This window comes from Oxyura jamaicensis, chromosome 1, assembly GCF_011077185.1.
Source record: "Oxyura jamaicensis isolate SHBP4307 breed ruddy duck chromosome 1, BPBGC_Ojam_1.0, whole genome shotgun sequence".
NCBI lineage: Eukaryota > Metazoa > Chordata > Aves > Anseriformes > Anatidae > Oxyura > Oxyura jamaicensis.
In genome coordinates, this window is record NC_048893.1 from 93008617 (window position 1) to 93023414 (window position 14798).

The following is a 14798-nucleotide window of genomic DNA, read 5'->3' on the forward strand; positions in this document are numbered from 1 at the left end:
GGACCCCCGCGCCCCCCCATTTCCCCCCCCCCCCTCCCCCCCCCCCCCCCCCCCCAACTTAAAGGTTTGGAGCTTTAATCTCTATTTTTGTATGCGATTTCTACCAGTATAGCTGTGTGAGGAGTGTGATTGTCTTCCCTCTTACCCATTCAACTTGTATCCACAGAGTTAAAGTGTTTTCATAGTAATTCCTACTGGATATATTCTGCCATTCATGTGTGAGGAATTTGTTATGGTCAATTTTGCATATTTTAACTGCACTCACCCTTTTGTGGATCCTCGTTTATCTTTCAACCTTACCAAATTGCTTGGGCTCTTCTTCTGTCGCTTGTAGACAAGCTCAAAAATGGGATTTACTTTTCCAAATAATGAAATTGCTTTTGAAACATCAACTTACAGCAATTCTCAAAGCATAAGAACAAAATGGCCACCTGTCACCTTCCTTATGTTCATCCATAGACATCTATATTTTATTTTTTTCTTCTGAAAAGTAAAAGCTTTGAAGCTCAACATACGTCTATATTGTAACTGTTGGCTACATGAAAACGTATTTGTCCTGGACAAATGCTCTTGAAAGTGAGATTTTACTGACCATTAGGAAGGGTGACTGAGGTGTACAGCCCTGCTTTAATAAGGTATCACTCTACAATCTTAAAAACTCACTTATCTAAAATGAAAGAGGTTGCACCAAGTATGTTATTTCTTAGTGAAGACACTTATAGAAATGAAGGCACTTGATATTCAAGTGAAGGCGCTTACAGAAATAATGTTTGGACTGCTCTAAAAAGACATGAACTTTGTTATATATACAGTTATTGTAAAGCTTGTGTGCATGAAATCTATTGGTTTTTTCCTCATCTGCAGTTTCCTGGTTCACTTATTCTGGGTTCTTTCAACTTAATTGCTCTTCCCAGTCTATAAAGTCACAGTTCGCAATTGCTACTCAAGACCCACATAGAAACACAGCATTCCTCACTTCCCCGTGTGATCCTTGCACTTGGCTGTGTAAAAGCCACTGTGTTGATTCTCTGAAATAGTAATGCTGAAGTGGAAAAGACAGTGACAGTGCAGCAGAGAAAAACACAAGTCCACGTTTGCCTCCAGTGAAGTGTTCAGAGAGCTTCATCCTGCCCTCTCAGTGTTGATATGCTTTGCCTTAACTACCTTTTCCGCTAGTGTTTCCTGCATTCCCTATTGGGAAACTACAGCAAAGAGAATCTTTCACATGGTGTGTGAAGATCCAGAAACTCATTATGGTAGCAGCCCCGCAAGGCAGTGCTGGGAATCAAACTGTGAAATTGCAATTCCTGAAGGGCAGTATACGGGGCGACATGTTACTGTAGTTTTCCAATGGACTGAGCCGCCCAGTCATCACGACAAATGATGCTAAATCCCAGCAGCTACCCTGTATTTATTCTGTAATTTATGCTCCAGGGTATATAATCACAGACAAAAATTCCTTAAGAGAATTTTCCCTGCAAAGTTCAGCCGTGACAGAGCAACAACCTTTCCTTCTACGAGCAGTTAATACAAAGACGGGTTGTGGGTTGTTGTTTTCTTACGGTTTGCTTGTCCCCTCCTTTTCCCCATGTCCTTTTGAGTCTTTCGGACCAATAAAGAAATTTAACTACATTGCAGTTCAGGAAATTATTACTTGACAACAATACCTACAGAAGCAGATGCTGCAAATAACTGTAGAGAACTGAAGGAGCTCCGCACCTATGTATTTGGTGGTAATTCATGCAGGGTCATATATGACATTGCAAATGTGTGAAGATGCGTCATGAGCACAACATGTAATGCACATATTTTAAATTAATTTATACATTAATTTAAAAAAAAATGTGAAAAATGTGTTTCTTATGGGGGTCTCTACAAAACATTAGAAATATTCATAGACTCAAAGAAGAATTCAATGTCGAGGAGCTATAAATGATGAGAGGTAAATGTAAAGGTTCAATATCCCTTTTCCTTACAGAGTTTAAATAACATATAGATACAATTCTTGTGGGTAAGTCCAGCTTCTTCATGTGTCACACAGTTCTTGCATGTAGTTTTGGCATGTCCTATTTATTAAGGTTTATGGTTTAAATAGTTAAAAACACATTCTCCTGTACAAACATTCATACAGAGCTGGCAAGACGGTACAGTCAGTTCCTCTGCTGTAATGATGTCTTTGTGCTCCTGTTGTACTAGGGCAGTGCAGGTTTCAAACAAACTGAGTCTCTGAATATTTTAGCTGATAAATTCTAGTCCATCCTTACTGGGGATGAATGATCCTTGAAATGTTTATAGTTTGACCTAAGTTTGAATTAGATACTCCCTGCAAAATGGCAAGTCTATCTTCCATTACAATGGCTACCTGAACCTTTTGAAGTGTTTTATCCTGTACAGATGCCTGAAAAACAAGATTCTCTATAAAAAGAAATGCGGGTAAGTTTAATCAAATTAATAAAAGGGACACAATACTAACACAGGCAACTTTAATTACTCGTGCTAGTAAAACACATATATATGTGTGTGTACAGAAAATGCTGACCTGACTTCCAGTTCATCCCGTGTGGCTTAGTCTTGGATCTGCACCTTACTTATGAATGGGTCTGCTGATTTCAGTGGTGTTGTTACAGAAAGCAAAGCTCAGTGTAGGTTTCTGGCACTATGTGGAGACTATTACTGTAATTCTATCTTCAGAAACTGTTTTCTTATATAAAGCCCTTGGAAGTAGCCTCCTTTACAGTTAGTGTCCTAGCTTTGCTTTACTCCAGAGCTAAATTTATTTTAAAAGGCTGAAAGACGAAGTTTTTAGTTAAACTTTAGCTAAACTTATTCATATCTTTTGGTCCTTTTCCTAACGATAAAATGCCCCTAATTGCATCCCAGGGGAGAAATGCTGAAGAGTGGACATAGGATATGAATAACTGCTGTGGAAGATACATAATTCTTTCTGTTACTTAAAAATGGGTCCAAAGCTTCTTCCTTTTGTAGTCGATACCACTACAAGTAAAATGGGCATATTTTAATTTGTTAATTCCTGAACCTCTATTAAAGCTGTTCTCAGGGAAGGAAGAGTAAACAAAGTTGGTAAGGCTATGGGGAAAAAAAAAGCTGTATTTCTCTGGAGGCCTCTTGGATGACAAAGGTGTTACAGGATTCTGGGAATGCAATTAGGACAGTTAGAAAAAATCAAAATAAAGAATGGACTTTTAATTGTACATGTAATTAACCACTGGAGCTATCTGCCTAGGGATGTGACAGATCTGCTATTTTTTTTGTCTTTCAATTCAACCATCTTGTGCAGAAAGACTACAGACCGTAATGAACTCTTCTGATCTAGTAATCTGTAGAAGTCCTAGCTCGATACCATTGAAACATGCTGTGAAGGTGACAGGAGACACCTGACAGACTGTGGTCAAAGCTGCATTTTAAATAGTGAAATTTTAATAGGGAAAAAGCGTGTAAATAAAATGCATATTAGAGTGTGTGTGGTGAAAAGTAAAGCTGTGAAATATTCTAATTTAATTTAAAGGCTACTCGTATGTATTTGAATTTATCTAACAGATAGTATTAACATGGAAATTGTGTAGTTATTAGTTTTAGTACCATAAAATGCAACTGAATGTACTGTATGTTTCACTGGTAATTGGAAAGCATTATTTAGGATGTGTTGTTAGGGAATTATGTATCAGCTATTGTGCCAAAACTCAGAGGTTGGAGGAGGAGCAGTGACACTGACTAGTTTGGGGAAAGGTTGTTTCATGAATTAGCCTATAAGATGCAGGTATTTTACTGCTGCTGTTTTCCAGCTGGAAATGAAGCAGCTTGAAAGATTAATTAGAATTGAAGAAGATAGGGGGCTCTCTGCAGGCAGCTCATGGCAGGTTCCCTTTTGGATATCAGGTGCTTCTGCAGTTTTTGATCAGAAGTAGATTTAAGCTCATAATTGCTCAGCTTTTGAAGAGTTGGTTGGTTCAAGATTTCCTGCATTTGGAGATATGAAGATATTTTGCCTCAGCTATTAGCACAGTTAGAGTCTGCTTAGCAATGATTGTCAGAGGTCTTCGTCTTTCAGAATATGCACTGCAAGTGCTGAACAGTTAGGTTGCCTATGGTGTATCATATAATTGTGCTGTTATAGCCCTGATGAAAGTTAAGAGTGCGGAAATAGTGAAGTATAATTAAAGGTATGCTATGTTTTATTATTGTAGTTTAATTCCTGTGAAACTTCTTTCATCCCAGGAAAAGTCTCTTTCACTATGCCTGAGAAAGATTCTGAAATTCTCATGTGTTTATATGGACATTTAGGTAAAAAGTGCACTACAGCAGAAGGAATTAAATCTTTCAGTAGTGTTTTTTGCCTTTTTCACCAACTTCTCCTCCCATAAAACCAAGTTCAAAATGGCAGGTTCCTAGCCACCTCTGTTTCTGGCTGTGATGAAGAGCAGCTGCACGGCAAGCATGAGCCAGTCCTTGAAGAAAATAGCAGAAAGAGTGCTAAGGTGTGAAGCCAGTCTTCTCAGATATGCAACTGATCGGAGTTTCCGATTCATGATTTTGTTTGTTTTCATATTCACTTTGGAGACCTTCATATTTTAAGGAATCTGAGGAAATGTTTTTTGCTTTTGTTTTTTTTTTTTACAGAGGTGGCCCAGTGGCTGACCTTCACCAGCTGCCAGGCACCCACCTGGCCATGCTCTCACTCTTCCCTTCCCCAGTAGGACAGGGGGAGAACACAAGATGAAACAGCCCACAGGGCAAGATAAGGTTAGTTTATTGCCCATTTCAATAGATTCAGATGGTGAGAAACAAAGGCAAGCCTAATGCCCCTCTTCTCCCCAGACCCAACTTCACCCCTTTCATCCGACCTCCTCTACCTCCTCCCCTCAAAGCCATGCACAGAGATAGGAGGCTGCAGTCAGGCCGTAACAGCTCCTCTCTGCTGCTGCTCCTTCCAAATGATTTTTCCCCTGTTCCAGTGTGGATTCTCCACATGGGTTGCCGTCCTTCAGGAAAAAACTGCTCCAGCAGGGACCCTTCATGAGGCACAGCTCCTTCAGGATGTGTCTACCTGCTCCACCATGGTCTCCTCCATGGCCTGCCCGGGAACGTCTGCTCCAGCACCTGGGGCACCTCCTCCCCTCCTCATCTTCTTTTCCCCCTGGTGTCTGTGAGGCCATTTCTCATGCTGTTCCCCTCAGTCCTTGCTGCCATGTGGGGCTGGAGCCACCTGGAACCAGCCATGTCCCACACAGCGTAGGCCCCACCTCACCTCACGCAGCAGCCATGCAGGCACTTGCCACCACCTAGCCACCATGATGCCCTAACCTGGTGTTGCTGCAAGGCATTTCCTGTCTGTAAAGCCATTTTTTTAAAAATTTGTTTTTAAATGAAAACCATAATGGATATAAGGCACAGATGCTTTATTTTTTGCATGTCAGAACCATGTACTGCTATTTTCTGTCACGTGTTGCTGCCAAACCCCTCACTGGGGTGAATTTTAACATCCGTGGTGGCAGATCTAGGATTGTTTTCAGTCTCTTCAGTGCTTGTTCTCTGCAATGTTCTCTGGCCTTATCCTGAAGGCCAGTGACACATCCCACATGGATACATGCCTTCCACAGTAGCTGCTCTGTGGCCAAAATGTATTTCCATGCCCTTACTCCCAGCACTGTCCCCAGTGTAGGTGCCAACAGTGGTTTCAGAAAAGGAGAGCTTGACCAGTCTGTTCTCTTGGAATATGCCGATACCATACTGCAAATGCTGTTTTAGCCTTGTAAATGCATGTGCCACAGATTTGCATCTCACCTCTTGTGAGAGTGACAGTGTTTAATGCACAGAGCTGAGGTGCTTCTCTGGGAAATAGTGGCATGAACATGCAAAGTCACCCAAGCTCCAGGCTATATCTGTAAAAAGGGATAGGGCATTGGGGAGCTCCATTCATCAGCGCTGAATTCCTGAAGGTGAAAGAACCAGCCTTTAAATAAAATGAAGGGGCCTTCACGACTAAAGGAACTGAAGAAAACACGCTAGTTGCCTGACAGTCCTAAATGTGATGAAAATCATCCACTGTAGTGGATACTACTGTAAATCTTTGTCTACCTGACAGATTTACATCTACTAGCTTCCATAAAATTCACTGTTAATGGCACAACACCTATTAAGCTGAGGTATTTCTAGGTATACTATATCATTGTATTTTACTGTAGAGTTTACATTATTCCTAGCATTTCAGTGCTTATATTATGAGGTGATTCAGACTGAAAACACAGTAACTTTTTCTGGCTTCTCAAGGACAAGCTTTTATTTTTGAGAAGCCATTCAGAAATGACAGGCAAAATATTGGAAATAATAAGGCTGAAAAATAGCATACTCTGGAATGGCTGAGATTTATTGAGACATGCATTTGGCTACTTTATGGAGGCATTAATAAGGTGCCAACCAGATTCTTGTGTTGTGTTAGCTGCATTTCTGCCTTCTCTTTTGTGTGTGTGTATGTTTTCCCCTCCCTCTTTTTGTATGTCCAAATAACAATTGGAGGACTTCATTGAGAAAGTTGTAAATGAAGTACATGATGAATATTTACATAAAACTAATGTTAACAGTTGAGAAAGATACTTGTTCTTCAAGAATCCCTCCCTGCCTCAGTGTAAAACATGAGCTGATGTAATTGAAAGCAGATGCTACCAGCCAGTATTCTGTGCTGCAAATTTCTGAGTGGGTACTGAAAGATCCTGAGAGAGTACAAGTTCCCTCCCCTTAACTTCAGGATGATCGAGGGCATCTACTCTATATGTGAACAGGAGCTGTGGCATCAGTTACATACAGAATTGGTGGCTAGCTTGATTCAGGCTTGATTCAGCTTTCATCTGAGTTTAGCAGAGCAAGTACCAGAAATGAAAGGATAACCTCTCAAAATTAAGCTCGGTGTACTGGAGACTGCTTCTCTGGTACTTGGACAACTTCAGTGCTACTGAAAATGAGAAGAGCCAGTCTCGCCCTTCAGAAGTTTCTAAAACCCATATGCTATTGTGAGTTTTTGGAAAAGCTTTTCTGTTTCTTTAGTTCAGGCTCTTGTAATGTGGTATTGCTTTCTAAGATTGCCAATATGCTCTTAGCTTTTCTTGTGAAACTAATCCTGCATTCTGTGTGCCATATTGTCCTACATACTTTACTAGAAAACTGTATTACACGAGAATGGATCAAAGACTTGAGCTGAAGGGACAAAATATGACACCTCTCTCCATCCCCTGCCAACAACAACAAAAAAAAATAAGCCTGAGTTCAGCTCTTTCATTCATAACAAAAAGATGGAATTTTAGAAATTTACTTCATGTTTCCATGTTATTCTCCTTGGCAAAAATCTGTGATTTCCAAACAAAGTAGAAATGGGGAACATTTTTTCTGTAGTAAAACTTCCAACTCAAAAGCTTCAGTGAACGTTCTTGACAAGGCCCTGTTGTGTTGCCTTTGTTCTCAGAGTTAAGTACGGACAGTGACTAGTCCGTGCCTCAGTGTTGGTGTTTCCTTTGTCCATTCTGTTGGGGCCCATGGCTTGTTCTGTTGACTGATGGCTGAGCTTCCTTTTTCTCTATGCTAATCATGCTTGTTTATTCATTTCTATTAAATAGTGTTGTTCTAAGAATTAGCTTAAGGTTAAATAAAACTACTCACTTTTTGTCTGGATTACTAGACAAAAGTGAGTAACTTTTTGTCTGGTAATCTAGAACATAAGATACTAATGTATATCATAATTTTGATTAATAGAAATCAGATCAAAGCCAGTTATTATTACCTGCTATTATTTTTAATCCCTTTGCATTATTTTCGGTCTTGGAAATAAAAGTTCTTGCACCATTTTAGCTGATCAACTGTTTTTCTGACTAAGCAGCATTTGCTGCTGCACATTCCCCTCCCTCCCCCCCCCCTTTTTTTTTCTCTTTTGTTTTTAATTTAGAATCATAGACAAATTAAGGTTGGAAAAGACCTTCAAGATCATCTGGTCCAACCAGCCCCATACGACCAATGTCACCCACTGAACCATGTCCCTGAGTGCCAGGTCCAACCTTTCCTTGAACACCCCCAGGGATGGGGACTTGACCACTCCCCTGGGCAACCTGTTCCAATGTCTGGCCACTCTTTCTGAGAAGAAATGTCCCCTAATTGTTTTACTTGTTGAAGAGTAGTGTTCTTTGTTCAATACTTTGCTTTAATTGTTGAAGAGTAGGGGTGTGACGTTTCCATCTTTCCACTCACTGGGGACATCACACAAATGCCAGGACTTTCCAACTCGGATGGAGAGAGGCTTGGTGACTCCATCAACCAGTTCCCTCAGGACCTTGAGATTTATGTCATCGGGTTGTATCGGGTCATAGGTACAATAGACTTGCACCTATTTAGATTCATCAGGTGGTCTCGGACCTGCTCTTCACTTACAGTGGGTGGAACTTTGATCCCCCAGCCTCCATCTCTGGGAAATGAAAGACTTGGGAAGCCCGTCTACCAGTGCAGATGGAGGCAAAGAAGTTGTTGAATACCTCAGCCTTCTCCATGTTGGTTGTTACCAATTACTCAGCTATAGAAACTCACTCCTAATATAAGAAATTAGCCACCTATAATCACTTACACACTACTGTTTTCACCCCTCAGTCTATCTTCACAAGTGTTAAAGGTGCATGGTGGCCCTTGGGGACTCCTCCTGTCACCCCAGCGCAGCAGCCCAAAGGGAGCTGGTTCCTCTCTTGAGGCTCTGCACAGAAGGGCTGCTACCTCTCGCACAAGGGTTGGGAGATGGGAAAGAAGCACTCATGCAACCCCTGAGAATCAGCAAGAATTTTTATTGCCGGAACATCTTGCAGGTAAGCCTGCGGAATATCTGTGGTGTTTGGTGGCTCAAAGCTAATGCTTGAGATGGAGCCTGAGCAATGAGTAGGGAGCTGGGTGGGCACTCCTGCGATGCTGTTGGTGCTCTTGGATGGAAGAGAGTTAACAATATGCTGCGGTAGTCCCAGGTTTGTTCTGGTGGAGGTGGATCCGCTTCTATTTGTTCCTCCACATCTTCTGGTGGATTCATCTCCATGGGCTCCATGCTTGGCAGAAGGATAAGCCAGTCTTTGCCCGGGACTGCCCACACCGGATGCCTTCCATCTGGAATGTTTTCAGACCAGGGTGCTGAACCAGGGGGTCATCCAGTTCCACCCCCAGGGCCCATGCCACTGTCAGGTTGATTTTTCACACATGGGTTCGAGGCTGCTGTCTGTTTTACAGACATGCCTGGGTCCCACGCTCTGTTCCAGACTATAGGCATGCCTCTGTTCCCCATGGCTCTCTGCCTGATGCTCCTGACTTTGCCCCATGCCACTGTTACAACTATGGGAAGGCCCAGGCCCCCTGTTGCTGGGTGCTTGAGGGGGTGGCCTGTTCCCCATGTCGTTTTGGTATCAGTGGTACCATTTAAATGTGTCTGTGGGCTGCGTGCCAGAGGTCTCTCAAGCACTGGTGTTTCTTGTGCTGCTGTCACTATCCCTCTGCCCACAACACATCTCCTTCGTGTTAACTGCATTCCTTCTTGGTGCTGCTTTGCACAGCATCGCTGTCCTCACACACCAAGGAGGGCCGCTTCTCACCTTGCTGCTTCTAGTCTCCTTCCTGCCACATACGCTGGCTGTCAGAGGAGCTAGTCACTGAGCAAGCAGTGGGCCAGCTGCAGGGGTCCTGTTTTATAGAGCCCACAGCAAAGGCGGGGCAGTGGTGGCACTGTGACCTCAGGAAGCCTCTGTGATGGAGTGGCCCATGCCTGGCCAAAGGCGGCTGTGTGGGGAGTGGCCTGGAAGATGCCCTCACATAAAGAAGGAGGAGGGTTGGGGGGGGGTGAGGGCCCCTTTTCTGGGGCTGGCTCCCCCTGGGCCATTTGGCTTGCCAGAGAGGAAGGCTGCCCTTAGGCCACAAAGTCTGCCCTCCACCTCAAACCTAGGGCACAGGGTGGATTTTTAACACTGTTTTTTTTTTATGTAATTTAATTCCATTATTTATGGAAAAGAACAGAAGCAAGGTGCATCTTCAGCCCTAATTCCCATGTGTGCTTTGTGCTCTGAGTGATGCATTTCTTCCTCACATCACATCTAATCTAAATCTCCCCTCCATTTGTTCAAAGCCATTATTTATTGATTTATTTTACAAATACTGTTCAGCTATCCTTCTAACAGGATCTGGAAAGAAGCCCCATAAGAAAATGAATGTGGAATGTGTATTGGAGGGCAGCAACAGCAAAACAGCAATTTTGGGCAAATGGAATCTCCTCTTTAAAGCGTGTGACGGCTGTTTCCCAAGTGCAATGCTCCAATACAAAAAGTAAATGTTATGTTTTCTTCTCACAAAAGCTGGCATACGTAGGCAACCTCTATCATAAGGTTTCACCTCTTAATTCAAAAGGAAAGCTCACTGAGCATAAAGAGTGTGCATACTATAACAAGAGAAGCTTAAAGGTCAGAGCAAAAATGAATGCAATAATAACTGTAGCCTCACCTATGCATAGAGAGGCTTTTGCATAACTAAGATAAAAATCACACTCCCAAAATAACACCCCAAAGTGCTATGCAACAGTGGGGGTGGGGGGGGTGGTGGTGGGGATTTTCCTGCTGGCCCCAGAGGATAGTCTGTGGGCAAAAGCAATGAAGAATTGACACCAAGATGCCACGTCAGGGGTAAGATTTGCCAAATTTGGGTCTGAAACACTCACCTGGCAAAGTTGCATAAATCTGCAGACAGTATGAAAATTGGAGCATATGGAGACAGGGAGCACGTTCCATGGTGCCAGCTAATGAAAATATGCAGTGTGAAATGAGTTAACATGGATGTCCCATACACTAGAGAGATTTATATTCTTCCCTTGGGGAGTTCAAACATTATAATAAATTACAAGTTTAATTTACTTGTAGTAATGACCTTGGGAAAGATTATTTGCTCCGCTCTTCTGATAAAACTAATCTAGACATCGTGGAGGTGTAGTTTAGGATTTCTTAATCTTTAAGTCTGTTATTGGTGAATTCCTCAATCTGTAAACTATTTCAAAACCATTCACAAAAGGGTCTGAGAAAGCAGGCCTGTTAACAAGAAGTTTAAATCCACTACTCTAGTTTCATACCTCAACTGAAAATTTTTGGAAGTCCGAAAATTAAAAAGCCTTGGTCATTACTGACCTAGCTCATAAGGTGGGGTAGGCAATGCTTTTGATTCAGCTGCTTTTTAGATGGCCTATAGTGCACAGTAATGTCAAGAAACTCACCTGTTCTTGCCCATTTTAGGGCAGCATTCGTGGGCCCTATCTATGTGAGGGATGTTACTGAAGTCAGAAGAACTGGCAGAGGAGGATCATACGATTGCACTAACAGTGCTTAGGCACTGAAAAATGACCGAGGGCTGACTAGAGCTGTCTCTGTGGGTTGTAACTGTGTAATGTAGTCCTAAATTATAGAATATCATTTGCTGTCAGAAAAAAAAGTAAATGGTCAGATGTTTTCCACCATCTTGTTGAACTGAGTGTTGGTTCTTTTGAATGAATCAGCCACTTGAATAAATGATTGCTGTGCTGCAGCAGTCTGAAATGGCTTCAGAAAAAGGAGTGCTACACAGTAAGATAACAATTTTCCCTTGTATCCTGAGTGTGGCTAGGGAAACTAGAGGATGGATTGCCTGTCTCTGACCCTATGGCCATTTCTTTGACCAGTTGCCTTGCTGATTACAGTAGCCTCAAAGCACTAAGCAGCAGAAGCTGAAGTAGTCCTGAAGAGGTTGATTCCTCAAGGCCAGCTGACTGAGTGAACTTGTGTCGTGGCTGCAGTCTGGTCAGTTTATGCCTAAGCTGGGCTGAAGTGGGATGTTGTGTGCCTGCAGCTGATCTGCCGTGGGGGCAATGCTCAGAAACTCCATCCCCAGGGAGGTTTGGTATAAAACCAGCACCTGGTGCTGCTGCAAAGGGTCCTGCTAAGGTCCTGGTGTGCAAGGAACATTAGTGAGAAGGAGCACTAATTAGAAAGCATTAAAGAAGGAGTTGGTGGCTTCTTTTATATTTTTAACTGATCTTTTTTCTTTGCTGTTAGAGTGAAATCTAAGATGCGTAGAGATATTCCTTCATAAGTAGTAATATTTAACTTTTTTTTGGCAGAAATCCAAGAGCACCACTATATGGAGCTCCACAACCATGCTATCATTATTATTGTGCAATTACATTGATATTAATTGCACTGTATTTTACAAGTGGGGTCTTGGAAAAGTGGAAAGGGAACAATGTGTTCAAATAGCTTAATGGGCATTGGCAAATGAGAGTATAGTCTGTATCTCCTGAATTCCAATTGATGCTTTATTCAGTAACACCTCCCCTTTGCCCCCCTTAATCCCTTTGCACCCAGTTTTGTACAAGTTGCCAGTTCTTTACGGCAGTTACTGTGTGGATTATTTACTTGGCATTGTCTGTTTCTCCCCGTATCTGCTCTCCTTGTGCTTGCACTGGGAGAACACAAGTCTGATTCTGTTCTGACCTTTCAGTAAATTAACTTACTTCTGCCTGTGTTTGCCTTCCTTGAGACACGTACCTGGTTACCTTTTCAATTACCTTCTTTGCTATTCACATGATTTTTCTTAAAATGTATAACTCTGGTATCTGCCAGCACCCTCCTTTGAATCCATACTATTTTTGAACAGAGATCCTTCTGAAGATGGGCTAGCTTTGAGCAGGGTGCATCTCAGCAGCTTTAGAGGCAGACTTAACTATTTGAACATGAAATATTTTTTAGTCTGAACTGCATCATCCTTAGAGAAATAGTAAAAATGCATTTACTTGCAATTAACTGGAAAACAGGTGTCTGTAACTTCACTTATCTGCCTTAATGAAAGGAAGAGGAGAAGCAGTGAAAGGGAAGATGAAATATGTGTAAAGAAAAAAAAAAAAAAAGGAAAAGGAGAAAATCATTTTTCTCCAGTATGTGAGGCATGCTGTGTTTTATCTCTTTGTTTATGCTGCATTGCTGTCATTGGGAAGAATATATTTTGAAACAAGAAAATCCCGCCTCTATGAAGTAGAAAACTGATTCTTTTTGTGTGTGTGTGTTTGTATTTAGAGTCCTATATAGAATATCTCTGAGGTCAAATTCTTTCTCCTAGTTTATTTTTGATTTGTCTCATGTGCCTAATTTCTGTTGAGACTACAAAGGAATAGTTTAAGACAATTACAAGGCAAATACCGAGTACCAGTGAGGAGACAACACAGGCAGACAGTCCTATTGGATCGTGCTGTCAAAGTACTCAGCAAATCTGGGATTTAGTGCTTTTGTTGAAACAGACTTCCCTGTGACCTTGAATAGGTCATTCAGTTTCTTTGTGCTTCAGATCCCCACTTGTCAAACCGATAATAGTGCCTTCCCATTTGCAAGGCTGTTGTGAGTATAAATGCAATTAAATAACATAGGATGCCATCAAAGTGGTGATATTAAACAAAGTAAATGGAATTAAGCTCAGGGTTAGTTCTTCTCACAGCTATATATGTATAAATCGAGAGCTGCCTTGCTGGTTAATAATGTGTGGCAAAAATCAGCACTCCAAGACCTGTTTGCCCCCAAAACTGCCTTGTTTACCCCTCCTTTGTTTATTTAGAGATATGTTGCTGTATGTCTTCACCCTTCAGGATCAGCAATGTATTTGCACTGTGCAGTGGGGGAAAAACAACCTAAGCAGAGCCAGCTTTGGGGCTCTTAAGCCACAATGTACAATGTGGACAGTTCCCAGTGCTTGTCCCAGTGGAGTACTGCTGTATGTATACACACAGCTCATTGAATTTTTTTTTTTATTATTATTTTTGTTTGTTTGTTTCTTCCCACGTATACACTTTCCCCCACCCATTTGCCTGTTCTTTCCCCCTGCAGTATGCTATGGCATCCAACTAATGAGAAGTTACAGCTTGGGACAGTTCGGTGGGACTTGACCTTTGCTAGCTGACAGACCACTGGTTTTGATAGCACAATTTCCTGCTTTTGGAGAAAAGAGTTCTGGAGTGGGGCAAATTATTTATTTCTACCGTAGAATGTTTATTTGCATAGCATAGAACATAACAAGATTTATTTGTTGAGTTGAATCCCTCAGGTATAGTATAAATATAATTACAAGAACATATAAATATATCTATACTATGCTATTGGGCCTTTGGCACCACAAATCTTATTTCCCTGACTGTGAAAATAAATGTTTTGGAAGGGAAATAAATCATTAATTTCTACTGTTGACTCAAAACAGTAGGGAAGGAAATATGTAGGTTGTTGGCCCAGAATATGATCGATCCACTGTCCTGGGACATCTCAGTGCAATTGATCTATCCCAAATGGTATTTGCAGACAATTTTAGTTCTCACAAAAGGGTGGAGATACGACTTTGACATTGTAATATCATAGGTAAAATATACTTCTAAATGAATACTTTGTTGAATTAATTCTACTTCTTAAAATATTGGACCTTGGGTTTTCCAAACTGAGGCTTAAGAATTCTAGAGCTCTCTTAAAAGGTGTGTGTGTTTTGTTTTGTATTTCTAATTGTCTAGTGTGTAAAGTGGATAAGTGAAGCTTTCTTCTTCATTGTCTTATAAATTCTTCTGGAAGGTGATGTCTGAAAATTATAGCTGTTGCAGTGTGAGCACTTTGGAAATGCTTCTTCTACTAGCACAGCAACCAGGAGTCTGAGAGGAATGTGTGTGCTGTATGTGTTAGTTTCTTTTTTCTTTGCCGTATAGGAAAGGCTTTGATACAAAAGGGCCATTGAAG

At 41.6% G+C, this 14798-nt stretch overlaps 1 long non-coding RNA gene across 4 annotated transcripts in view; it reads left to right on the top strand.

Moving 5' to 3' along the window:
- Nucleotides 1–14798, top strand: part of LOC118160469 — a 35255-nt gene that overhangs the window by 10894 nt on the left and 9563 nt on the right. The window contains exon 1 of one of the 4 annotated variants that reach the window (XR_004747522.1): nt 5421–5639. The exons of 2 other annotated variants lie outside the window; for them this stretch is intronic. This is a non-coding gene — a long non-coding RNA (uncharacterized LOC118160469). Of the gene's footprint in view, nt 1–5420; nt 5640–13774; nt 13798–14798 lie in introns of those variants that run through there. One more of the 4 variants, XR_004747521.1, reaches the window with a different exon arrangement.